Source organism: Entelurus aequoreus, linkage group LG02 (genome assembly GCF_033978785.1).
Source record: "Entelurus aequoreus isolate RoL-2023_Sb linkage group LG02, RoL_Eaeq_v1.1, whole genome shotgun sequence".
NCBI classification, from domain to species: Eukaryota; Metazoa; Chordata; class Actinopteri; order Syngnathiformes; family Syngnathidae; genus Entelurus; species Entelurus aequoreus.
The window spans coordinates 88,017,269-88,044,536 of NC_084732.1; the positions used below are offsets into that span (position 1 = coordinate 88,017,269).

The window sequence follows — 27,268 nt, forward strand, 5'->3', positions numbered from 1 at the left end:
CCTCACTGTTCATCCAGGGTTTCTCGTTGGCCCGTGTGGGGATGTTCTTGATCACATGACATCCTCCATGCACTTCTGAATGTATGCGGACACAGACTCTGCATACTCCTCCACACATGTGTGGTGATTTCCGGTGGCGGCTGCTTTGAACATGTCCCAGTCTGTGGTTTGGAAGCAGTCTTGTAATGCTGACATTGCTCCCTCTGGCCAGGTTCACTGCAGCTTGCTTCCTGATCAGCAGGGGCTTGTATGCAGGAATTAGCATCACAGATAGATGTCTGAGGAGCCGAGGTGGGGGCGTGGTGCAGCTTTATACGCCTGTTTAATATTACTATGAATCAAGTCAAGCTTGCTTCCACCCCTGGTTGCAAAATTCACATATTGATGGAAATGAGGGAAAACTGTTTTCATGTTAGCTTGATTAAAATCCCCGGCCACGATGAAAACTCCCTCTGGATGTGTAGTTTGCAGTCATATTGAGTAAAAAAACTAACTTGTGTCTTTGCAAACCTTACAAAAGATTATTATTCTGGTAAAACTAACAAAGATAAATTTCTCCAGGCATTATTAGCCATTTCACATGTGTTGTTTCGGAGTTATGTTTAAATAACTGTCATATTGAATGCGACAGTATACTGTCATAGTGAGTCAAACCTAATTTTTGTATTTGCAAACCTTACAAAAACAACTGTTTCTAGTAAAACTCACCCAGATACAATGTTACAGGCATTTTTAGACAAAATGCCTGTTTGGTTTTGGAGTTATGTTTATATAACTTTCATATATAATATGACAGCTATACTGTTATTTGAGTAAAAAAACTAACTTGTGTCTTTACAAACCTTACAAAAAATTTTTTTTCCATTAAAACACTCAAAGATACATGTCTCCAGGCATTATTAGTCATTTTGCATGTGTGGATGAGGAGTTATGTTTAAATGATTGTCATTTGTGTGTGGCAGTTATACTGTCATTATGAGTAAACCCTTTTTTTTTATTATTTGTAAACCTTACCAAAATACCTGATTCTGGTAAAAGTCACATTGATAAAAAATGACATGTCTCCAGACATTATTAGCCATTCTGCATGTTTTGTTTAGGAGTTATATTTATATACATGTTATGGCTTTTTTCGCATTATCTCAGGATTTTAAAAACATTAATGTCATATTGAGTAAACAAATTTGTGTCTTTGCAAACCCTACAAAAGAAAATGTTTCTAGTAAAACTCACAAAGATACATTTCTTCACGCATTTTTCATGTGTGGTTTAGGAGTTAGGTTAAAAGAACTGTTATATTGTGTGTGGCAGTAATATTGTCATTATGTGTAAAACCAAATATGTGTATTTGCAAACCTAACAAAAACTATCGATTCCTGTAATTCACACATGGATTTAATATTACAGACATTTTTAGACATTTTGCATGTTTAAATTAAGAATTATGTTGGAATACATTTGTATTGCTTTTTTCGCATTATCTCAGGATTTTAAGAACATTACTGTCTTTTGAGTAAAAAACTACTTTTTGTGTTTGCAAGCCTTAAAAAAATGATGTTTCGAGTAAAACTCACAAGGATGCATTATTTCAGGCATTATTAGCCTTTTTTCACGTGTAGTTTAGGAGTTATGTTTAAATAACTGTCATATTGAGTGTGACAATTTACTGCCATAGTGAGAAAACCTAATTTTTGCATTTGCAAACCTTACAAAAAAAATTGATTCCAGTACTTCTCACATTGATTCAATATTACACACATTTTTAGACATTTTGCATGATTGATTTAGGAATTATGTTGGAATACATTTGTATTGCTTTTTTCGCATTATCTCAGGATTTTAAGAACATTACTGTCATATTGAGTAAAAAACTACTTTTTGTGTCTGCAAGCCTTAAAAAATGACATGTTTCGAGTAAATCTGTCTCTTGTCTGCCGGGAGGTTATCGGGAGAGGCGCTGAATACCGGGAGTCTTCCGCTAAAAACGGGAAGGTTGGCAAGTATGGTCTCTGAATTCACTCACTAGCTTTCTTGCTCTGTGTCTCTGCCCCTCCCTCACAAATGTTTCTGCGTGCGCACACCTTCAGTTTGTTTTGTTTAGGTTACCCTGTTGTAGTTGGACTAAGGGAGGTGACGGCTCAGACACCAGAGGGCAGTATATACAAAGATTGATTATGTAGGCAGCTCCTTCCTTACAGGCAAGTGTGCCGATTGCCGGTAAATGATTGCAGCTGGTGGCAGCTGCAGGGTGGAGACCCGCGTCCCTGGATGTGCGCCGCGGCCGTGGGCGTGTCCCGAGGTGCGTTCGTCAGGACGAACAGATGAGGGCGCAATGCGCCCTGGCGGTGACAAACCCTGGACGTACAATGAAAAGACACGCAACCCTAATTCAAAATGCCGGACATTTGAGGCATTTAAAAAACCCCGCCCGGACACCCCGGACACGCCCTCAAAAGAGGACGTGTCCGGGGAAAAGAGGACGTATGGTCAGCCTAGTTTAGGAGTTATGTTTAAATAACTGTCAAATTGAGTGTGACTGTCATAGTGAGTAAAACCTAATTTTTGTATTTGCAAAACTTACAAACACAACTGATTCTAGTAAAACTCACACGGATTCAAAATTACTAACATTTTTACACATTTTGCATGTTTGGTTTAGGAATTATGACGGAATACATTTTTATTGCTTTTTTCGCATTATCTCAGGATTGTAAGAACATTACTGTCATATTGGGTAAAAAACTACATTTTGTGTTTGCAAGCCTTAAAAAAAGCATATGTTTACAATAAAACTAACAAGCATGCATTATTTTAGGCATTATTAGTCATTTTTCAAGTGTGGTTTAGGAGTTATGTTTAAATAACTGTCAAATTGAGTGTGAATGTCACAGTGAGTAAAACCTACATTTTGTATTTGCAAACCTTACAAACACAACTGATTCTAGTAAAACTCACATGGATTCAATATTACAGACATTTTTAGACATTTTGCATGTTTGATTTAGGAATTATGATGGAATACATTTTTATTGCTTTTTTTGCATTATCTCAGGATTGTAAGAACATTACTGTCATATTGGGTAAAAAACTACTATTTGTGTTTGCAAGATTTAAAAAAGCATATGTTTTAACCCTTGTGTGGTGTTCGGGTCTGTGGGACCCGTTTTCGATTTTTATTAAAAGAAAAATGATACAATTAATTAATTTTTCAAACTGAGACTCCCTGGCTTTGGCTTATTTTCTGTGAAGAACATATAGCAGAATAAATATTTAATGAACACACACCATACACACCCCCTACACATTTCTATTACATATAAGATGTTCGGGTCCACTGGACCCGGGGCTAATAGAAGTGTGGAAACACACACACACACACACACACACACACACACACACACACACACACACACACACACAGCAGGCCTAGACGGGGAGGACAGAGTGTAGGTAAACAGAACATCAGAGGGTCAAATGTGCGACAAAATGAGAGCAGACAGTGTTGACAAACGATGTTGCAACCTTGTGTGGGAAGCGCAGGTGCAGAAACACAGAAGAAGAATCCCTGTGGGATGCAGAAACTGGCAGATAAATGTCCATGCAACGTTCATCTTGTTGTTAATCAGCCAGTGTTTGTGGGTCTTAGACTTAGACTTAGACTTACTTTTTATTGTCGTTCAAATTTGAACTTTACAGTACAGATAAGAACGACATTTTGTTGCATTAGCTGGTTGGCAGTGCAGGATAAAAAAGCAATAAGGTGCACATATAAATAAATAGATTACTGTAAAGATAAATGTATTGCACTTTTGCATATGCATCTACAGTATGTTTATGGATGTATGTTATATTGTCTTTATATTCCAGCGAGTTCATCCATTTTTGGGGGGAATTGGTGGTATTTTTATGATGCGTTCAAGAGTCTTACGGCCTGAGGGAAGAAGCTGTTGCAGAACCTGGAGGTTCTGCTGCAGAGGCTGCGGACCTCTTTCTAGAGTCCAGCAGTGAAAACAGTCCTTGGTGGGGTTGGGAGGAGTCTCTGCAGATTTTCTGAGCCCTGGTCAGGCAGCGGCGTTTTGCAATCTCCTGGATAGGAGGAAGAGGAGTCCTGATGATCTTTTCCGCCATCCTCACCATTCTCTGGAGAGACTTCCAGTCTGAGGCACTGCAGGCTCCAGTCCAGACAGAGATGCTTTTGGTCAGTAGGCTCTCTATCGTGCCTCTGTAGAATGTGGTGAGAATGGGGTGAGGGAGCTGTGCTCTTTTCATCTGACGCAAAAAGTGCATGCGCTGCTGAGCTCTTTTTACAAGAGCTCCGGTGTGTAGGGACCAGGTCATATTGTCAGTTATCTGCACCCCCAGGAACTTGGTGCTGCTTACCATCTCCACCGCTGTGCCGTTGATGAAGAGTGGAGCGTGGCTGGACTGGTGCTTCCTGAAGTCGACAATTATCTCCTTGGTCTTGTCGACGTTCAGGACCAGGTTGTTGGTTCTGCACCCGTCAACCAGATGTTTCACCTCGTTGTTGTCACGGATGAGGCCCGCTACTGCACTCAAAAAATGATTCAAGCCCTTCTTAGATGTGACACATTTAAGTATTGTTGAATTTATTCAAAAATATCTAGTTTTAAAATATACACATATATATTTAGTCAGTGAAACATAACATTTCTTATAATTGATCCTATGGGATTGATTTGATGTTGATCAACGCAAAATAAATGAGTTCAGAACTTGGAGCCACCTTCTGCGCATGCGCATATCATCTTCGCGGGCATTACTCATTAGCATAATGTCTTCTGGCGGGAGTGCACCGCAATCAGCAGGAACCGGGAAGCAGGTTGGAGCTCAGCTCGGTCTTTGGTAAGTATTCTTTTTTTTTAATATAGCTGTAGTAGACTGTAGCTGTAGACTGTACCGCTAGTGTATTCATGGTATAAAGTTTATACCACATTTCGTGAATTGTTTGTGGGGGCGAACTTTACTTTTAAAGTCCGACTTTGCATGCTAGCTTGGTAACTTCCACCATGGCCACTAGCTTAATAGTCCACACATGAACAGTCGGAAAACTGCAAGATGATTGTGAGGTGAACCAACTTTCCCTCCCTTATTATATTACATAAATCATGCCGGGATGAACGTGAGGAGCAGCGTGAGCGGGGAAGATTATTGACGCGACAGTCGGAGATAAATATCTGCCCGTGTATTTTGACTTTATTCAATGTGTGTGCTTCCTCTGGGTCCGCTGCGCGTCAGCTCCGGCTGTCCGGAAACTGCCTGTATGTGTGATTGAATATGTATTTATAAGGATTATATAGTGTTTTATATCTCATTCAGAGTATTATCTCACGCTATCGCGAGTGAATCTCGTTTATTATCGCGAGAATTCGTTTGTCTCGGCACTCCAGCAGACCGGCTGTGCTCGCAGTGATGCGGAGGGAGACCGCAGCCGGTGTTTGAGGACGGTCGAAGGTGCACGGAGCCTTGACGGACAGGAGCAGACACGCAACGCACACGGATCTGGTTGAAGTTCAGGCACCAGATCCGGTTGATGTTGTGCTTGCCCTGTTTTGTTGAACTCCATCATCTCCGCCTTTCTCTGCCTCTTAAACCCTCTCTCCTTCAGTAAAGCTGTCGATTAAGCAGTAAATGTAGATTCTAGGTTACACATGGTCAGTGAATACATGCAGGAAGGTTAATATTGTTCCTGTGTGTTTTGATATTTTAATAAAATGGCAGAATTTTAAATAATTTCATGTGTTTAACTTAATTATTTAAACTTATTTGTTTGTCAAATAATTGGTAGTCTATTCTAAATGTTCAAATGTTATCTTGTTATATTGGTTAAAGCTTTTATTCAATTTCAACTTGTCTGCATTTCTAGGTATTCTGGTACTTGCACTCACAACTTAATATGTTATCATCTTTTGCAGATTGATCCTTTTTTTCAAGCTTCATGTGGCAGCCTCCTAATGTTAAGCGTTACCAAGCTCCTTGTGGCAGCCTAGTGATTGTAAGTAATAGGTTATGTGTTTAATGGTGGTACAATTTGATCTCTATCATTGTCATCCTTTTGATGTGATATATGCTAATTCTCTTTATTCTCTATTTCAGGATTATGAATGTGGCAGTATAAAGAATGCAGTTTGGAACTAGCTAGCAGGTATTTGTTGTTGCAGCATTTTAGGCAGACTCATAGGCATTTAAGGGGCAGTTATCACTATCCATGCCCATATACAGATTGCCCATGCAGTTTTATACATTGAGTAAGCTACTAAATCATACATACAAAGTTAATGGTAAACGGCAAACTCCCAAAACAGCAGAAGTAGCTACATTCACGTGTCATGTGTGCACATGCAAAGACCTTACAACAGAAACAGATTTTCAACACATAAATCAACATCTGAGGCGTAATGAAACGGTTCCATGTATGTTTTTAGGTTGCTCATTTAAAACAAATTTATACAGTACATTTAACACACACAAATATAGGAAACAAAACCAACATTCATTGATAGATTTTAAAGCTAATGTCAGACAAATCTGAAGCTGGGCCAATAGTCTGTCGATACAGATCATGAATTTGAAACACTTAGTTGTGATGATGCAACATAATTGAACCTGCAAATATCTATTGAACAGGAAATTGCTTGTATTTTATTGAAGTTATAAAATATTGTTCATATTCTAAAGTCAGTTATTGATGAGGTCCTTTCTGAATTTCACTACATATTAAGTACAGCTTCTTGGCCTGTCAAAAAAGTTTTAGTTTGGGATGTATTTCAGCATCATAAACTACAAGTTCAAGAGTCACTAACTGATGAGCTGTCCACTGTCCTATGCCAATCAATTAGGCGTAGCTATCGCAAAGGATGGCCCCCTTGTTACTGCATATAAATGTAAACAGTACTATACATCTCACTTTTCTGTTTTAGAGCCAGTTGAGTACATACTAGATGACCAGTGGAATAAGGCCAAGGCAAAGCTGCAGCCAACTTCAAGAAAGCGAAAAAGGCTGAAGTTTACTACATACCACTGCACCCAAAAGGCCAAACCACAGAAAGCTTGGAAAGTAATAGAATGGCTTTGTTATCAGAAATAAAAAAGCGTGACAATAAGTGCTGATTAAAGCAAAAATGGAAAAAACCTTCTCCCACAGACAACGAGAGGTCGTTGAACAGAGGCCCATGATAGAGGGATTCAAAAACCGGTGGCCTGCCCTGTTCCAGCAGAGTGAAGTAAGTTAACTTGTATTTTTATGTATTGATATTTAACCGTAAGAAAATGGCAAATTTTTCTAAATACATTTTATTGAATATTTTTTAGATTAATGAGGAGTTCTTGTGGATCACTACAAAGCCACTGCAGTCAAAGTTTGTGTCACAACTGGACCACGTTTCACTCAAGCTGATCTACATCTTCAAAAGCAAAGGAGGTGAAGGGGCAACAAATCAAAGAAGTTCTGGCAAACATAGATTTGGTAAGTAGAAATGGTAGAACTGTTTTATTATTTTTTATATATATATATATATATATATATATATATATATATATATATATATATATATATATATATATATATATATATATATATATATATATATATATATATATATATATATATATATATACATACACACACACACACACACATATACACTTATTTATTTTATGGTTGTGTGCCCTGCTCAGAAATGGTTAAAGATGCTATACTCTAGTCTTCAGAAGCTGTATTGGTTTATCTAGTTTTCTTTACACACTCTCGTCAACTTGCCCCCCTCCCTGTGCCACTGTTGCACCAATATTTTGCTAAATTCTGTTTTGATTTTTCACCCTGCTTTAGTGTGACGACATTGACATCAGGAGGGAGTGCATCCTGAGAAGCCTTGTTATCTACCTCAATGAAGATCCAGACACTTTCTTCAAGGAATATCTGGTAAGTTAATAGTTTGTGTTACACAGCAGCATGAAATAGTGTTACCCTTTCTTCTTTACATATATTGTGGTCCTTTGAGCTCAACACACTACAACTTTTTGAATAACTGGCATTTTGTAAACAATGGGGCTCTTTGAATTTAAATTTTTGTTTGAAATCAACGGTAGGTGCAAGAAAAGACAGAGTCAGAGTCTCCTAAGCTGGTAGTGGCAAACGGGCAGAGGCCCTGTGGAGTAAAACAGCTATTTCTGTCCCACAGGTCCATCTCTATAGGGATGTGGTTGCCTAAAGGATCATGTTGCAGCAATTGCATTATGTTCACGGCTGCTTGCTGAAGTTATTTACGGGCCAATTTCAAACATTATATTATTATTATATATATATTTATATATATATATATATATATATATATATATATATATATATATATATATATATATATATATATATGGTTAACTTTCCAATCACGTTTAACTCATGATACATAAATGATTAATTTGACAGGCAAAGAGGACTTAAAAAAAAAAAGCTAATTAATTTTCTGCTAGTGGTGTTCAGCATTTTACCTAACACAAGTGTTCTGTTTTTGTGTTGTTGTTCAGGCCTCCGCTACTGAGGATTCAGAAAAGGACATTGCCCTCACAGTCATGAGATATACATAATCCGTGGAGATGGCGATGGAGTTGTTATCGAAGGCATCAAAGTCCTGAGCAACGTGGACACCGTCATCATGGGAATCATAATGATGTTTGGGCTCATTTATGCCCTTGATCTAAGCTTTCCAGACAACTTCAAGTACACATTTGAGTTTTTCCAGAAGATCCTAATGAACCTGGATGGGCACAAGCTGAACACAAAGATACAGCAGCTGAAAATCAAGTTGCTTGCATGAGAGGTGAACACTTGTTGACAAAGTTCATCATCGGATCTTTATTTTTGGTTGTATTGTTTTTGCCTTCATTTTCACCCCATTTAAAGACAATCTATGACCTACAACATTTTGAACTTGAGAATTGGACTCAGAATTGACTAAGTTACAGGGAAGAAGAGGCTGTTTACTGAACTGCTGGAAGTACACGATTAACATTTGAAATGCAGTCATGGGGAGTGGAGAGCGATTACTTTAGGGTTTAGACTGGATGAACTTTACCTCCCCATTTTATCTCTGAGTGTGACTACCCTCCACACTTCTCGCAACCATTTCTCTCCTCCGTTTCATCACTCAACTCAGGATAAATGGATTAAGTTCGATTCAAGATTTTGGATTTTATTTATTTTTTTAATAGCTAGTACTGTCTCATGTTTTGTTTTTACTTGCTTACATTCAAAGGATATTTGCTACTAGCATCCCATTAGTATCAGATTCCTGGTCTGTGAATGTTAAGTTTTTCTTATTTATTTTTGTTTGTTGCCAATTTGATGCATGGGAATTTTGTATTTGCCTTGTTTTCTTTTCTTTACTGAAAGCAGCTGAGATAGGCTCCAGCACCCCCCGCAACCCCAAAAGGCACAAACGGTAGAAAATGGATGGATGGAACTCTAAGTACATTAAGGCTAATGGTTCCATTAGCACACTTGTGCAGGACTCAAATGTGTTTTTGCAGTTTCCTTTGTGGCGCTGAGTGTTAATTTTACACCACTTTAAACTATTTTGGAGAACCATTTCTCATAAAGTTTGCCTTGAGTTATTTAAGAAAAGGTAAAACTGTTTCTTGGTGTTTTATAACTAAAACTGAGTTCTCTGTGCTTTGTATCAAGTCAATTTGACATCTTTGTTTATATAAAACTAAGTTCTTGGTATGTGTTGGTAGCAAATCTGACATCTTTATGTAAAATTGACTTCTTAATGTTTTGTTTTCACTGAAACGCAACATTTTGGTTTGTGTTTGCAAGTAACTTTGACATCTTGTGGTGTTATATTCAAGATTGTTGAATTAAGAATTATTCTACATTAAAAATACCAACCAGGTTTTGTCTGATGTGTTTTTATGGGATCTAGGGTGATTTTTAGCTTGCTTAATTTCCAATTAATTTTGAGTTGGGCACATATTTCACTTAGTAACCAAAATAATTTCATTTTAGATGTATTTGTTAAAAATTATTCTGACAAATGTAAATAAATTTCGCTTAGTTATTGCAATAATTTCAGTTTGGATTTATTTGCTAAAAATAAATTGGATTAACACATTTTTATTGTATTGTGAGAATGTACTAATTTTGAGTTGGGGCAACATATATTTGTTGGATGGAAATCCTGCCCTCATTTTAATTGAGTTCATCCAATGAGTCATTTTTTTGAGTGTGTTGTGTCGTCCGCATACTTCACTATGTGGTTAGTAGTGGACCTGGCGCAGCAGTCATGGGTCATCAACGTGAACAGGACTCAGGACGCAGCCCTGGGGGGAGCCGGTGCTCAGAGAGATGGCACTGGAGGTGTTGTTACCCACTCTCACAGAATGTGGTCTGTCTGTGAGGAAGTCAAGCAGCCAGTTGTATAGGGGGGTACTGAATCCAAGGGTGGCCAGTTTGCTCACCAAGTGCTGCGGGATGATGGTGTTGAATGTCCAGAAACAACATCCGCACGTGCGTGTCCTTTCCTTCCAGATGTGCTAAGCTCAGGTGGAGTGCAGAGGAGATGGCGTCCTCTGTGGAGTGGTTAGGGCGATAAGCAAACTGGTATGGGTCTAATGTGGGGGGAAGTCTGGAGACAATGTATTCTTTTACCAGACTCTCGAAGCACTTCGTTACAGATGTTTTTTGGGATAAGTCAGTATTTTAACATAAAAGTGTTTGATTGTGAGGCATTAAAAGCCACAAAATGCAACGGGTCCATCAGACCCACAAACACTGGCTGAGTAACAACAATATGAACACCACACAAGGGTTGAATAAAACTCCCAAGGATGCATTATTTTAGGCATTATTAGCCATTTTGTCACGTGTGGTTTGGAGTTATGTTTCAATAACTGTCATTTGAGTGTGACAGTATACTGTCATAGTGAGTAAAACCTAAATTTTGTATTTGCAAACTTTACAAAAACAACAATTGCTTTTTTCACATTATCTCAGGATTTTAAGAACATTACTGTCATATTGAGTAAAAATCTACTTTTTGCTTTTGCAAGCCTTATGTTTCGAGTAAAACTCACAAGAATGCATTATTTCAGGCATTATTAGCCATTTTTTATGTGTACTTTAGAAGTTATGTTTAAATAACTGTCATATTGAGTTTAGCAGTATATTGTCATTATGTGTAAAACCTAAATTTTGTATTTGCAAAACTTACAAAAACAATTGATTCCAGTAATTCTCACATGGATTCAAAATTACAGGCATTTTTAGACATTTTGCATGTTTGATTAGGAATCATGTTGGAATACATTTTTATTGCTTTTTTCTTATTATTTCAAGATTTAAGAACATTACTGTCATATTGAGTAAAAAACTACTTTTTGTGTTTGCAAGTCTTTAAAAAAACATATGTTTCGAGTAAAACTCACAAGGATTAGCCTTTTTTCACGTGTAGTTTAGGAGTTATAATTAAATGACTGTCATATTGAGTGTGACACTGTCATTGTGAGTATAACCTAATTTTTGTATTTGCAATTCTTACAAAAACAACCGATTCTAGTAAAACTCACATAGATACAATATTACAGGCATGTTTAGAAATATTGCATGTTTGGTTTTGGAGTTATGTTTATATAAATAAATATAAATGGGTTATTGGGGATAGGTTGATTGGCAACACTAAATTGGCCCTAGTGTGTGAATGTGAATGTGAATGTTGTCTGTCTATCTGTGTTGGCCCTGCGATGAGGTGGCGACTTCTCCAGGGTGTACCCCGCCTTCCGCCCGATTGTAGCTGAGATAGGCTCCAGCGTCCCCCGCGACCCCAAAGGGAATAAGCGGTAGAAAATGGATGGATGGATGGATGGATGGGTTGTACTTGTATAGCGCTTTTCTACCATCAAGGTACTCAAAGCGCTTTGACAGTATTTCCACATTTACCCATTCACACACACATTCACACACTGATGGCGGGAGCTGCCATGCAAGGCGCTAACCAGCAGCCATCAAAGGCAAAGGGTGAAGTGTCTTGCCCAAGGACACAACGGACGTGACTAGGAAGGTAGAAGGTGGGGATTGAACCCCAGTAACCAGCAACACTCCGATTGCTGGCACAGCCACTCTACCAACTTCGCCACACCGTATAACCTCCTTTCTGAGCTGCCACTTTATCATGGTAAAGGAGTTTGCTTGTCCTACTGATCCTAAGAGCTATGTTGTCCGGGGGCTTCTATAACCCCTGGTAGGGTCTCCCAAGACAAACAGGTCCTAGGTGAGGGATCAGACAAAGAGCAGCTCAAGGACCTTTATGAAAAGTACAAATCGAGGACCTCGATTTTTCCTCGCCCGGACGCGGGTCACCGTGGCTCCCCTGTGGAGCCAGGTCCAGAGGTGGGCCACAATGGCGAGCGCCTGTCAGCTCGAAGAGGCAACGTGGGTCCTCCTCCAATGTGCTCACCACTCATGGGTTGGGTCATAGAGGTCGGGTGCAGTGTGAGCTGGGAGGCAGCCGAAGGCAGGGCACTTGGTGGTCCCATAAGCTAAATCATGGGACGTGGAACGTCTCCTCGCTGGGAGGAAAGGAGCCTGAGCTGGTGCGCGAGGTGGAGAAGTTCCGGCTAGATATAGTTGGACTCACTTCGACGCACAGCAAAGGCTCTGGAACCTGTTCTCTCGAGAGGGGCTGGACTCTCTTCCACTCTGGCGTTGCAAGCAATGAGAGGCTGGGGTGGCAATTCTTGTTGCCCCCCGGCTCAAAGCCTGCACGTTGGACTTTAACCCAGTAGACGAGATGGTAGCTTCCCTCCGCCTTCGGGTTGGGGGACGGGACTTGACTGTTGCTTGTGTTTACGCACCAAGCAGCAGCTCAGAGTACCCACTCTTTTTGGATTCCTTTGAGGGAGTAGTGGAAAGTGATTCCCTTGTTCTGCTGGGGGACTTCAAAGCTCATGTTAGCAACGACAGTGAAACCTGGAGAGGCGTGATTGGAAAAAAATGGCCACCCGGATATGAAACCAGCTGGTACTTTGTTATTAGACTTTTGTGCTCGTCACAGATTGTCCATAACAAACACAATGTTCAAACATAAGGGTGTCCATATGTGCACTTGGCACCAGGACACCCTAGGCCGCAGTTCCATGATTGACTTTGTAGTTGTGTCATCGGATTTGCGGCCTCATGTTTTGGACACTCGGGTGAAGAGAGGGCAGAGCTTTCTACCGATCACCTGGCTTGCTCCGATAGGTGGGGGAGGATGCCGGACAGACCTGGCAGGCCCAAACGCATTGTGAAGGTCTGCTGGGAACGCCTAGCAGAGTTTCCTGTCGGAGAGAGTTTCAATTCCCACCTCCGGAAGAACTTTGAACATGTCACGAGAGGTGGTGGACTTTGAGTGTGAGTGGACCATGTTCCGTGCCTCTCTTGTCGAGCCGGCTGATTGGAGCTGGTGCCTGTCGTGGTGGTAATCTAAAACCCGCTGGTGGACACCAGCAGTGAGGGATGCCATCAAGCTGAAGAAAGAGCCTATCGGGTCCTTTTGCCCCATGGGACTCCAGAGGCAGCGGACAGGTACTGACAGGCCAAGCGACCTCTACTGCGGCTGTTGTGGATTGGTGGAGGGAATACTTTGAAGACCTCCTCAATCCCACCAACATGTCTTCCTATGAGGAAGCAGTGCCTGGGTAATCTGTGGTGGGCTCTCCTATTTCTGGGGCTGAGGTTGCCAAGGTAGTTAAAAAGCCGGGGGTGGATGAGATCCGTCGGAATTCCTTAAGGCTCTGGATGCTGTGAGGCTGTCGTAGTTGACAAGACTCTGCAACATCGCGTGGACATCGGGGGCGGTACCTCTGGATTGGCAGACCGGGGTGGTGGTTTCTCAACTTTAACAAGGGGAACTGGAGGGTGTGTTACAACTATCGTGGATCACACTCAGCCTATTCATGTGTACTGGAGAGGAGGCTACGCCGGATAGTCAAACCTCGGATCCAGGACGAACAGTGTGGTTTTCGTCCTGGTCGTGGAACGGCAGACCAGCTTTATACTCTCGCATGGCATGGGAGTTTGCCCAACCAGTCTACATGTGCTTTGAGGTCTTGGAGAAGGCATTTGACCGTGTCCCCCGGGGAGTCCTGTGGGGAGTGCTCAGAGAGTATGGGGTATCTGATTGTGGCGGGTCACACCCTGTATGATCAGCGTCAGAGCTTGATCCGCATTGCCGGCAGTAAGTCGGACCCCTTTCCAGTGATGGTTGGACTCCGCCAAGGCTGCCTTTATCACCGATTCTGTTCATAACTTTTATGGACAGAATTTCTAGGCGCAGTCATGGCGTTGAGTGGATCCGGTTTGGTGGCTGAAGGATTAGGTCTCTGCTTTTTGCAGATGATGTGGTCCTGATGGTTTCAACCGGCCAGGATCTTCAGCTCTCATTGGATCGGTTTGCAGCCGAGTTTGAAGCGACTGGGATGAGAATCGGCACCTCCATGGTTCTCGCCCGGGAAAGGGTGGGGTGCCATCTCCAGGTTGGGGAGGAGAACTTGCCCCAAGTGGAGGAGTTCAAGTACCTAGGAGTTTTGTTCACGAGTGAGGGAAGAGTGGATCGTGAGATCCACAGGCGGATCGGTGCGGCGTCTTCAGTAATGAGGACGCTATATCGATCCGTTAAAGGAAAAGCTCTCAATTTACCAATCGATCTACGTTCCCATCCTCACCTATGGTCATGAGCTTTGGGTTATGACCGAAAGGACACGATCACAGGTACAAGCGGCCAAAATGAGTTTTCTCCGCCGGGTGGCGGGTCTCTCCCTTAGAGATAGGATGAGAAGCTCTGTCATCCGGGAGGAACTCAGAGTAAAGCCACTGCTCTTCCACACTGAGAGGAGCCAGATGAGGTGGTTCGGACATCTGCTCAGGATGTCACCAGAATGCCTCCCTAGGGAGGTGTTTCGGGCAAGTCCGACCGGCAGGAGGCCACAGGGAAGACCCAGGACAAATTGGGAACGCCTCGGGATACCCCGAGAAGAGCTGGACGAAGAGGCTGGGGAGAGGGAAGTCTGGGCTTCTCTGCTTAGGCTGCTGTCCCCGCAACACGACCTTGGATAAGCGGAAGAAAATGAATGGATTTAGTATGACATTAGTATTGAGTAAAAAAACTAACCTTACAAAATATATTTTTTTCTAGTAAAATTCACAAAGATACATATCTCCAGGCAATATTAGCCATTTTGCATGTGTGGTTTATGAGTTAAGTTTAAATAACTGTCAGATTGAGTGTGACAGTATACTGTCATAGTGAAAAAAAACATATTTTGTATTTGCAAACCTTACAAAAACAACTGATTCTAGTTAAACTCACATGGATACAATATTACAGGCATTTTTAGACATAATGCATGTTTTGTTTTGGAGTTATTTTTATATAACTTTCTTATTTAGTATGACAGTTATACGGTCATGAGTAAAAAAAACTAACTTGTGTCTTTACAAAATTTACAAATAATAGTTTTTCCAGTAAAACTCACAAAGACACATTTCTCCAGGCATTATTAGTCATTTTGCATGTGTCAATCAATCAATGTTTATTTATATAGCCCTAAATCACAAGTGTCTCAAAGGGCTGTACAAGCCACAACGACATCCTCGGTACAGAGCCCACATACGGGCAAGGAAAAACTCACCCCAGTGGGACGTCGGTGAATGACTATGAGAAACCTTGGAGAGGACCGCATATGTGGGTAACCCCCCCCCCCCCCCCCCCCTCTAGGGGAGACCGAAAGCAATGGATGTCGAGTGGGTCTGACATAACATTGTGAAAGTCCAGTCTACAGTGGATCCAACACATCAGCGGGAGTCCAGTCCACAGCGGGGCCAACAGGAAACCATCCCGAGCGGAGACGGGTCAGCAGCGCAGAGATGTCCCCAACCGATGCACAGGCTAGTGGTCCACCCAGGGTCCCGACTCTGGACAGCCAGCACTTCATCCATGGCCACCGGACCTATGCAACTCCCCCTCGCAAGGGACAGGGGAGAAGAGGAGAGAAGAAAAGAAACGGCAGATCAACTGGTCTAAAAAAGGGGGGTCTATTTAAAGGCTAGATTATACAAATGAGTTTTAAGATGGGACTTAAATGCTTCTACTGAGGTAGCATCTCTAACTGCCCGGTGGAGGGCATTCCAGAGTACTGGAGCCCGAATAGAAAACGCTCTATAGCCCGCAGACTTTTTTTTTGGCTCTGGGAATCACTAATAAGCCGGAGTTCTTTGAACGCAGATTTCTTGTCGGGACATATGGTACAATACAATCGGCGAGATAGGCTGGAGCTAAACCGTGTAGTATTTTATACGTAAGTAGTAAAACCTTAAAGTCGCATCTTAAGTGCACAGGAAGCCAGTGCAAGTGAGCCAGTATAGGCGTAATATGATCAAACTAAACTGTGGTTTAGGAGATATGTTTAAATAACTGTCATATTGAATGTGGCAGTTATACTGTCATTATGAGTAAAACCCAATTTTTGTATTTGTAAACCTTACCAAAATACCTGATTCTGGTAAAACTCCTACGATTCAATGTTGCAGGCATTTTTAGACGGATTGCAAGTTTGGTTTTGGAGTTATGTCTATATAACTTTTCATATTTAGAATGACAGGGCTGGGTCATAGAGGTTGGGTGCAGTTTGAGCTGGGCGGCAGCCGAAGGCAGGGCACTTGGTGGTCCCATAAGCTAGCTCTTGGGATGTGGAACGTCTCCTCGCTGGGAGGGAAGGGGCCTGCTATGTTTCGAGTAAAACTCACAAGGATGCATTATTTCAGGCATTGTTAGCCATTTTTCATGTGTGGTTTAGGAGTTATGTTTAAATAACTGTCAAACTGTCATAGTGAGTAAAACCTAAATTTTGTATTTGCAAACCTTACAAACACAACTGATTCTAGTAAAACTCACATGGATTCAATATTAAAAGCATTTTTACAAATGTTGCATCTTTGGTTTAGGAATTATGATGGAATACATTTGTATTGCTTTTTTCGCATTATCTCAGGATTTTAAGAACATTACTGTCATATTGAGTAAAAAACTACATTTTGTGTAAAAAAAAGCATATGTTTAGAGTAAAACTCACAAGCATGCATTATTTCAGGCATTATTAGCCATTTTTCACGTGTGGTTTAGGAGTTATGTTTAAATAACTGTCAAATTGAGTGTGACTGTCATAGTGAGTAAAACTTAGTTTTTGTATTTGCAAACCTTACAAACACAACTGATTCTAGTAAAACTCACACGGATTCAAAATTACTAGCATTTTTACACATTTTGCATGTTTGGTTTAGGAATTATGATGGAATACATTTTTATTGCTTTTTTCGCATTATCTCAGGATTGTAAGAACATTACTGTCGTATTGAGCAAAAAACTACATTTTGTGTTTGCAAGCCTTAAAAAAAGTATATCTTTAGAGTAAAACTCACAAGCATGCATTATTTCAGGCATTATTAGCCATTTTTCACGTGTGGTTTAGGAGTCATGTTTAAATAACTGTCAAATTGAGTGTGACTGTCATAGTGAGTAAAACCTAGTTTTTGTATTTGCAAACCTTACAAACACAACTTATTCTAGTAAAACTCACACGGATTCAAAATTACTAGCATTTTTACACATTTTGCATGTTTGGTTTAGGAATTATGATGGAATACATTTTCATTGCTTTTTTCGCATTATCTCAGGATTGTAAGAACATTACTGTCATATTGAGTAAAAAACTACTTTTTGTGTTTGCAAGCCTTAAAAAAAGCATATGTTTAGAGTAAAACTCACAAACATGCATTATTTCAGGCATTATTAGCCATTTATCAAATGTGGTTTAGGAGTTATGTTTAAATAACTGTCAAATTGAGTGTGAATGTCATAGTGAGTAAAACCTAAATTTTGTATTTGCAAACCTTACAAACACAACTGATTCTAGTAAAACTCACATGGATTCAATATTACAGACATTTTTAGACATGTTGCATGTTTGGTTTAGGAATTATGATGCAATACATTTTTATTGCTTTTTTCGCATGATCTCAGGATTGTAAGAATATTAATGTCATATTGAGTAAAAAACTACTTTTTGTGTTTGCAAGCCTTAAAAAAAAGTATATGTTTAGAGTAAAACTTACAAGCATGCAATATTTCAGGCATTATTAGCCATTGTTCACGTGTGGTTTAGGAGTTACGTTTAAATAACTGTCAAATTGAGTGTGACTGTCATAGTGAGTAAAACCAAATTTTTGTATTTGCAAACCTAACAAACACAACTGATTCTAGTAAAACACACATGGATTCAATATTACAGACATTTTTAGACATTTTGCATGTTTGATTTAGGAATTAAGTTGAAATACATTTTTGTTGCTTTTTTCGCATTATCTCAGGATTTTAAGAACATTGCTGTCATATTGAGTAAAAAACAACTTTTTGTGTATGCAAGCCTTAAAAAAATGATACGTTTCTTGTAAAACTCACATGGATGCATTATTTGAGGCATTGTTAGCCATTTTTTATGTGTGGTTTAGGAGTTATGATTAAATAACTGTCAAATTGAGTGTTACTGTCATAGTGAGTAAAACCTAATTTTTGTATTTGCAAACCTAACAAACACAACTGATTCCAGTAATTCTTACATTGATTCAATATTACAGACATTTTTAGACATGTTGCATGTTTGATTAAGGAATTAAGTTGGAATACATATTTATTGCTTTTTTCGCATTATCTCAGGATTTTAAGAACATTGAGTTTGAGTTTGAGTTTGAGTTGCTGTCATATTGAGTAAAAAAACTACTTTTTGTGTTTGCAAGCCTTAAAAAAATTATATGTTTGGAGTACAACTCACAAGGATGCATTATTTCAGGCATTGTTAGCCATTTTTCATGTGTGGTTTAGGAGTTATGTTCAAATAACTGTCAAATTGAGTGTGACTGTCATAGTGAGTAAAACCAAATGTTTGTATTTGCAAACCTACAAGCACAACTGATTCTAGTGAAACTCACATGGATTCAATATTACAGACATTTTTAGACATTTTGCATGTTTGATTTAGAAATTATGTTGGAATACATTTTTATTGCTTTTTTCGCATTGTCTCAGGATTTTAAGAACATAATAATGGATTAGATTTATGTCGCGCTTTTCTATTGTTAGTTACTCGAAGTGCTCACAGAGAAGTGGGAACCCATCATTCATTCACACCTGGTGGTGGTAAGCTACATTTGTAGCCACAGCTGCCCTGGGGTAGACTGACGGAAGCAAGGCTGCCAGTTTGCGCCTACGGCCCCTCCGACCACCACCTACCATTCATTCATCATTCATTTCACCGGTGTGAGCGGCACCGGGGGCAAAGGGTGAAGTGTCCTGCCCAAGGACACAACGGCAGCGATTTTTGGATGGTAAGAGGCGGGGAGCGAACCTGCAACCCTCAGGTTTTTGGCACGGTTGCTCTACCCACTACGCCACGCCGTCTCAAAACATTACTGTCGTCCCAAAACATTACTGTCTTTTGAGTAAAAAACTACTTTTTGTGTTTGCAAGCCTTAACAAAAGCATATGTTTAGAGTAAAACTCACAAGCATGCATTATTTCAGGCATTATTAGCCATTTTTCACGTGTGGTTTACTAGTTATGTTTAAATAACTGTCAAATTGAGTGTGACTGTCATTGTGAGTAATACCTAATTTTTGTATTTGCAAACCTTACAAACACAACTGATTCTAGTAAAACTCACATGGATTCAATATTACAAGCATTTTTACACATTTTGCATGTTTGATCCAGGAATTATAATGGAATACATTTTTATTGCTTTTTTTTGCATTATCTCAGGATTGTAAGAACATTACTGTCATTTTGAGTAAAAAACTACTTTTTGTGTTTGCAAGCCTTAAAAAAACATTTTTCGAGTAAAACTCACAAGTATGCATTATTTCTGGCATAAATAGCCATTTTTTACGTGTAGTTTAGGAGTTATGTTTAAATAACTGTCATATTTAGTGTGACAGTATGCTGTCATAGTGAGTAAAACCTAATTATTGTACATGCAAACTTTACAAAAACAACTGATTTTAGTAAAACTCACACAGATACAACATTACAGGCATTTTTAGACATAATGCTTGTTTTGTTTTGGAGTTATGTGTATATAAAACTTTCATATTTAGTATGACAGGTATACTGTCATATTGAATAAAAAAAATTAACTTGTGTTTTGCAAACCTTATAAAATATATTTTGTCTCCAGGCATTATTAGCCATATTGCATGTGTTGTTTAGGAGTTATGTTTAAATACATTTGTATTGTTTTTTTTGCATTATCCCAGGATTCTAGGACATTACTGTCATATTGGGTAAAAAACAAAAATTCGTGTTGCAAGATTTAAAAAAGCATACGTTTTAAATAAAACTCCCAAGGATGCATTATTTCAGCTATTATTAGCCATTTTATCACGTGTGGTTTGGAGTTATGTTTAAATAACTGTCATTTGAGTGTGACAGTATACTGTCATAGTGGGTTAAAACCTAAATTTTTTATTTGCAAACTTTACAAAAACAACTGATTCTAGTAAAACTCTACAGGATTCAATATTAAAGTAATTTTTAGAACTGTTGCTAGTTTTGTTCAGGAATTATGATGAAATAAATGTTTATTGCTTTTTTCGCATTATCTCAGGATTTTAGAACATTACTGTCATATTGAGTAAAAATCAACTTTTTGATTTTGCAAGCCTTATGTTTCGAGTAAAACTCACAAGAATGCATTATTTCAGGCAGTATTAGCCATTTTTATGTGTACTTTAGGAGTTATGTTTAAATCACTGTCTGATTGAGTGTAGCAGTTATATTGTCATTATGTGTAAAATTAAAATTTTGTATTTGCAAAACTTACAAAAAACAATTGATTCCAGTAATTCTCACATAGATTCAATATTACAGGCATTTTTAGACATTTTGCATGTTTGATTAGGAATTGTGTTGGAATACATTTTTATTGCTTTTTTCTTATTATTTCAGGATTTTAAGAACATTACTGTCATATTGAGTAAAAAACTACTTTTTGTGTTTGCAAGTCTTAAAAAAACCATATGTTTCGAGTACAACTCACAAGGATGCACTGTTTCAGGCATTATTAGCCTTTTTTCACATGTAGTTTACGAGTTATAATTAAATGACTGTATATTGAGTGTGACACTGTCATTGTGAGTATAACCTAATTTTTGTATTTGCAATTCTTACAAAAACAACCGATTTTAGTAAAACTCACATAGATACAATATTACAGGCATGTATAGACATATTGCATGTTTGGTTTTGGAGTTATGTTTATATAACCTCCTTTCTGAGCTGCCACTTTATCATGGTAGAGGAATTTGCATGTCCTACTGATCCTAGGATCCTTCTATATCCCCTGGTAGGGTCTCCAAAGTCAAACAGGTCCTAGGTGAGGGATCAAACAAACAGCAGCTCAAGGACCATTATGAAAAGTACAAATCGAGGACCTAGATTTTTCCTCGCCCGGACGCGGGTCACCGTGGCTCCCCTGTGGAGCCAGGCCCAGACGTGGGCCACGATGGCGAGCGCCTGTCAGCTCGAAGAGGCAACGTGGGTCCCCCTCCAATGTGCTCACCACTCATGGGTTGGGTCATAGAGGTCGGGTGCAGTGTGAGCTGGGAGGCAGCCGAAGGCAGGGCACTTGGTGGTCCCATAAGCTAAATCATGGGACGTGGAACGTCTCCTCGCTGGGAGGAAAGGAGCCTGAGCTGGTGCGCGAGGTGGAGAAGTTCCGGCTAGATATAGTTGGACTCACTTCGACGCACAGCAAGGCTCTGGAACCTGTTCTCTCGAGAGGGGCTGGACTCTCTTCCACTCTGGCGTTGCAAGCAATGAGAGGCTGGGGTGGCAATTCTTGTTGCCCCCCGGCTCAAAGCCTGCACGTTGGACTTTAACCCAGTAGACGAGATGGTAGCTTCCCTCCGCCTTCGGGTTGGGGGACGGGACTTGACTGTTGCTTGTGTTTACGCACCAAGCAGCAGCTCAGAGTACCCACTCTTTTTGGATTCCTTTGAGGGAGTAGTGGAGAGTGATTCCCTTGTTCTGCTGGGGGACTTCAAAGCTCATGTTAGCAACGACAGTGAAACCTGGAGAGGCGTGATTGGAAAAAAATGGCCACCCGGATATGAAACCAGCTGGTACTTTGTTATTAGACTTTTGTGCTCGTCACAGATTGTCCATAACAAACACAATGTTCAAACATAAGGGTGTCCATATGTGCACTTGGCACCAGGACACCCTAGGCCGCAGTTCCATGATTGACTTTGTAGTTGTGTCATCGGATTTGCGGCCTCATGTTTTGGACACTCGGGTGAAGAGAGGGCAGAGCTTTCTACCGATCACCTGGCTGGCTCCAATGGTGGGGGAGGATGCCGGACAGACCTGGCAGGCCCAAACGCATTGTGAAGGTCTGCTGGGAACGCCTAGCAGAGTTTCCTGTCGGAGAGAGTTTCAATTCCCACCTCCGGAATAACTTTGAACATGTCACGAGAGGTGGTGGACATTGAGTGTGAGTGGACGATGTTCCGTGCCTCTCTTGTCGAGCCGGCTGATTGGAGCTGGTGCCTGTCGTGGTGGTAATCTAAAACCCGCTGGTGGACACGAGCAGTGAGGGATGCCATCAAGCTGAAGAAAGAGCCTATCGGGTCCTTTTGTCCCATGGGACTCCAGAGGCAGCGGACAGGTACTGACAGGCCAAGCGACCTCTACTGCGGCTGTTGTGGATCGGTGGAGGGAATACTTTGAAGACCTCCTCAATCCCACCAACATGTCTTCCTATGAGGAAGCAGTGCCTGGTTAATCTGTGGTGGGCTCTCCTATTTCTGGGGCTGAGGTTGCCAAGGTAGTTAAAAAGCCGGGGGTGGATGAGATCCGTCGGAATTCCTTAAGGCTCTGGATGCTGTGAGGCTGTCGTAGTTGACAAGACTCTGCAACATCGCGTGGACATCGGGGGCGGTACCTCTGGATTGGCAGACCGGGGTGGTGGTTTCTCAACTTTAACAAGGGGAACTGGAGGGTGTGTTACAACTATCGTGGATCACACTCAGCCTATTCATGTGTACTGGAGAGGAGGCTACGCCGGATAGTCAAACCTCGGATCCAGGACGAACAGTGTGGTTTTTTTCCTGGTCGTGGAACGGTAGACCAGCTTTATACTCTCGCATGGCATGGGAGTTTGCCCAACCAGTCTACATGTGCTTTGAGGACTTGTAGAAGGCATTTGACCGTGTCCCCCGGGGAGTCCTGTGGGGAGTGCTCAGAGAGTATGGGGTATCTGATTGTGGCGGGCACACCCTGTATGATCAGCGTCAGAGCTTGATCCGCATTGCCGGCAGTAAGTCGGACCCCTTTCCAATGATGGTTGGACTCCGCCAAGGCTGCCTTTATCACCGATTCTGTTCATTACTTTTATGGACAGAATTTCTAGGCGCAGTCATGGCGTTGAGTGGATCCGGTTTGGTGGCTGAAGGATTAGGTCTCTGCTTTTTGCAGATGATGTGGTCCTGATGGTTTCAACCGGCCAGGATCTTCAGCTCTCATTGGATCGGTTTGCAGCCGAGTTTGAAGCGACTGGGATGAGAATCGGCACCTCCATGGTTCTCGCCCGGGAAAGGGTGGGGTGCCATCTCCAGGTTGGGGAGGAGAACTTGCCCCAAGTGGAGGAGTTCAAGTACCTAGGAGTTTTGTTCATGAGTGAGGGAAGAGTGGATCGTGAGATCCACAGGCGGATCGGTGCGGCGTCTTCAGTAATGAGGACGCTATATCGATCCGTTGTGGTGAAGAAGGAGCTGAGCCAGAAGGAAAAGCTCTCAATTTACCAATCGATCTACGTTCCCATCCTCACCTATGGTCATGAGCTTTGGGTTATGACCGAAAGGACACGATCACAGGTACAAGCGGCCGAAATGAGTTTTCTCCGCCGGGTGGCGGTTCTCTCCCTTAGAGATAGGATGAGAAGCTCTGTCATCCGGGAGGAACTCAGAGTAAAGCCACTGCTCTTCCACACTGAGAGGAGCCAGATGAGGTGGTTCGGACATCTGCTCAGGATGTCACCAGAACGCCTCCCTAGGGAGGTGTTTCGGGCAAGTCCGACCGGCAGGAGGCCACGGGGAAGACCCAGGACAAATTGGGAACGCCTCGGGATACCCCGAGAAGAGCTGGACGAAGAGGCTGGGGAGAGGGAAGTCTGGGCTTCTCTGCTTAGGCTGCTGTCCCCGCAACACGACCTTGGATAAGCGGAAGAAAATGGATGGATTTAGTATGACATTAGTATTGAGTAAAAAAACTAACCTTACAAAATATATTTTTTCTAGTAAAATTCACAAAGATACATATCTCCAGGCAATATTAGCCATGTTGCATGTGTGGTTTATGAGTAAAGTTTAAATAACTGTCAGATTGAGTGTGACAGTATACTGTCATAGTGGAAAAAAAACATATTTTGTATTTGCAAACCTTACAAAAACAACTGATTCTACTTAAACTCACATGGATACAATATTACAGGCATTTTTAGACATAATGCATGTTTTGTTTTGGAGTTATGTTTATATAACTTTCTTATTTAGTATGACAGTTATACGGTCATGAGTAAAAAAAACTAACTTGTGTCTTTACAAAACTTACAAATAATAGTTTTTCCAGTAAAACTCACAAAGACACATTTCTCCAGGCATTATTAGTCATTTTGCGTGTGTGGTTTAGGAGATATGTTTAAATAACTGTCATATTGAATGTGGCAGTTATACTGTCATTATGAGTAAAACCCAATTTTTGTATTTGTAAACCTTACCAAAATACCTGATTCTGGTAAAACTCCTACGATTCAATGTTGCAGGCATTTTTAGACGGATTGCAAGTTTGGTTTTGGAGTTATGTTTATATAACTTTTCATATTTAGTATGACAGGGCTGGGTCATAAAGGTTGGGTGCAGTTTGAGCCGGGCGGCAGCCGAAGGCAGGGCACTTGGTGGTCCCATAAGCTAGCTCTTGGGATGTGGAACGTCTCCTCGCTGGGAGGGAAGGGGCCTGATATGTTTCGAGTAAAACTCACAAGGATGCATTATTTCAGGCATTGTTAGCCATTTTTCATGTGTGGTTTAGGAGTTATGTTTAAATAACTGTCAAACTGTCATAGTGAGTAAAACCTAAATTTTGTATTTGCAAACCTTACAAACACAACTGATTCTAGTAAAACTCACATGGATTCAATATTAAAAGCATTTTTACAAATTTTGCATCTTTGGTTTAGGAATTATGATGGAATACATTTGTATTGCTTTTTTCGCATTATCTCAGGATTTTAAGAACATTACTGTCATATTGAGTAAAAAACTACATTTTGTGTAAAAAAAAGCATATGTTTAGAGTAAAACTCACAAGCATGCATTATTTCAGGCATTATTAACCATTTTCACGTGTGGTTTAGGAGTTATGTTTAAATAACTGTCAAATTGAGTGTGACTGTCATAGTGAGTAAAACTTAGTTTTGTATTTGCAAACCTTACAAACACAACTGATTCTAGTAAAACTCACACGGATTCAAAATTACTAGCATTTTTACACATTTTGCATGTTTGGTTTAGGAATTATGATGGAATACATTTTTATTGCTTTTTTCGCATTATCTCAGGATTGTAAGAACATTACTGTCGTATTGAGCAAAAAACTACATTTTGTGTTTGCAAGCCTTAAAAAAAGTATATCTTTAGAGTAAAACTCACAAGCATGCATTATTTCAGGCATTATTAGCCATTTTCCACGTGTGGTTTAGGAGTTATGTTTAAATAACTGTCAAATTGAGTGTGACTGTCATAGTGAGTAAAACCTAGTTTTTGTATTTGCAAACCTTACAAACACAACTTATTCTAGTAAAACTCACACGGATTCAAAATTACTAGCATTTTTACACATTTTGCATGTTTGGTTTAGGAATTATGATGGAATACATTTTTATTGCTTTTTTCGCATTATCTCAGGAATGTAAGAACATTACTGTCATATTAAGTAAAAAAATACTTTTTGTTTGCAAGCCTTAAAAAAAGCATATGTTTAGAGTAAAACTCACAAGCATGCATTATTTCAGGCATTATTAGCCATTTATCAAATGTGGTTTAGGAGTTATGTTTAAATAACTGTCAAATTGAGTGTGACTGTCATAGTGAGTAAAACTTAGTTTTTGTATTTGCAAACCTTACAAACACAACTGATTCTAGTAAAACTCACACGGATTCAAAATTACTAGCATTTTTACACATGTTGCATGTTTGGTTTAGGAATTATGATGGAATACATTTTTATTGCTTTTTTCGCATTATCTCAGGATTGTAAGAACATTACTGTCGTATTGAGCAAAAAACTACATTTTGTGTTTGCAAGCCTTAAAAAAAGTATATCTTTAGAGTAAAACTCACAAGCATGCATTATTTCAGGCATTATTAGCCATTTTCCACGTGTGGTTTAGGAGTTATGTTTAAATAACTGTCAAATTGAGTGTGACTGTCATAGTGAGTAAAACCTAGTTTTTGTATTTGCAAACCTTACAAACACAACTGATTCTAGTAAAACTCACACGGATTCAAAATTACTAGCATTTTTACACATTTTGCATGTTTGGTTTAGGAATTATGATGGAATACATTTGTATTGCTTTTTTCGCATTATCTCAGGAATGTAAGAACATTACTGTCATATTGAGTAAAAAAATACTTTTTGTTTGCAAGCCTTAAAAAAAGCATATGTTTAGAGTAAAACTCACAAGCATGCATTATTTCAGGCATTATTAGCCATTTATCAAATGTGGTTTAGGAGTTATGTTTAAATAACTGTCAAATTGAGTGTGAATGTCATAGTGAGTAAAACTTAGTTTTTGTATTTGCAAACCTTACAAACACAACTGATTCTAGTAAAACTCACACGGATTCAAAATTACTAGCATTTTTACACATTTTGCATGTTTGGTTTAGGAATTATGATGCAATACATTTGTATTGCTTTTTTCGCATTATCTCAGGATTGTAAGAATATTACTGTCATATTGAGTAAAAAACTACTTTTTGTGTTTGCAAGCCTTAAAAAAAGTATATGTTTGGAGTAAAACTTACGTGTGGTTTAGGAGTTACGTTTAAATAACTGTCAAATTGAGTGTGACTGTCATAGTGAGTAAAACCTAATTTTTGTATTTG

At 40.0% G+C, this 27,268-nt stretch overlaps 1 long non-coding RNA gene across 1 annotated transcript; it reads left to right on the forward strand.

Annotated features, from left to right (window-relative positions):
* Positions 1-5,799: 5,799 nt before the first annotated feature.
* Positions 5,800-7,415, forward strand: LOC133664754 (uncharacterized). Its single transcript, XR_009828615.1, has 5 exons — positions 5,800-6,013; positions 6,115-6,163; positions 6,939-7,075; positions 7,163-7,241; positions 7,330-7,415. It is a non-coding gene; the product is annotated as an uncharacterized LOC133664754 (long non-coding RNA).
* Positions 7,416-27,268: the final 19,853 nt, after the last annotated feature.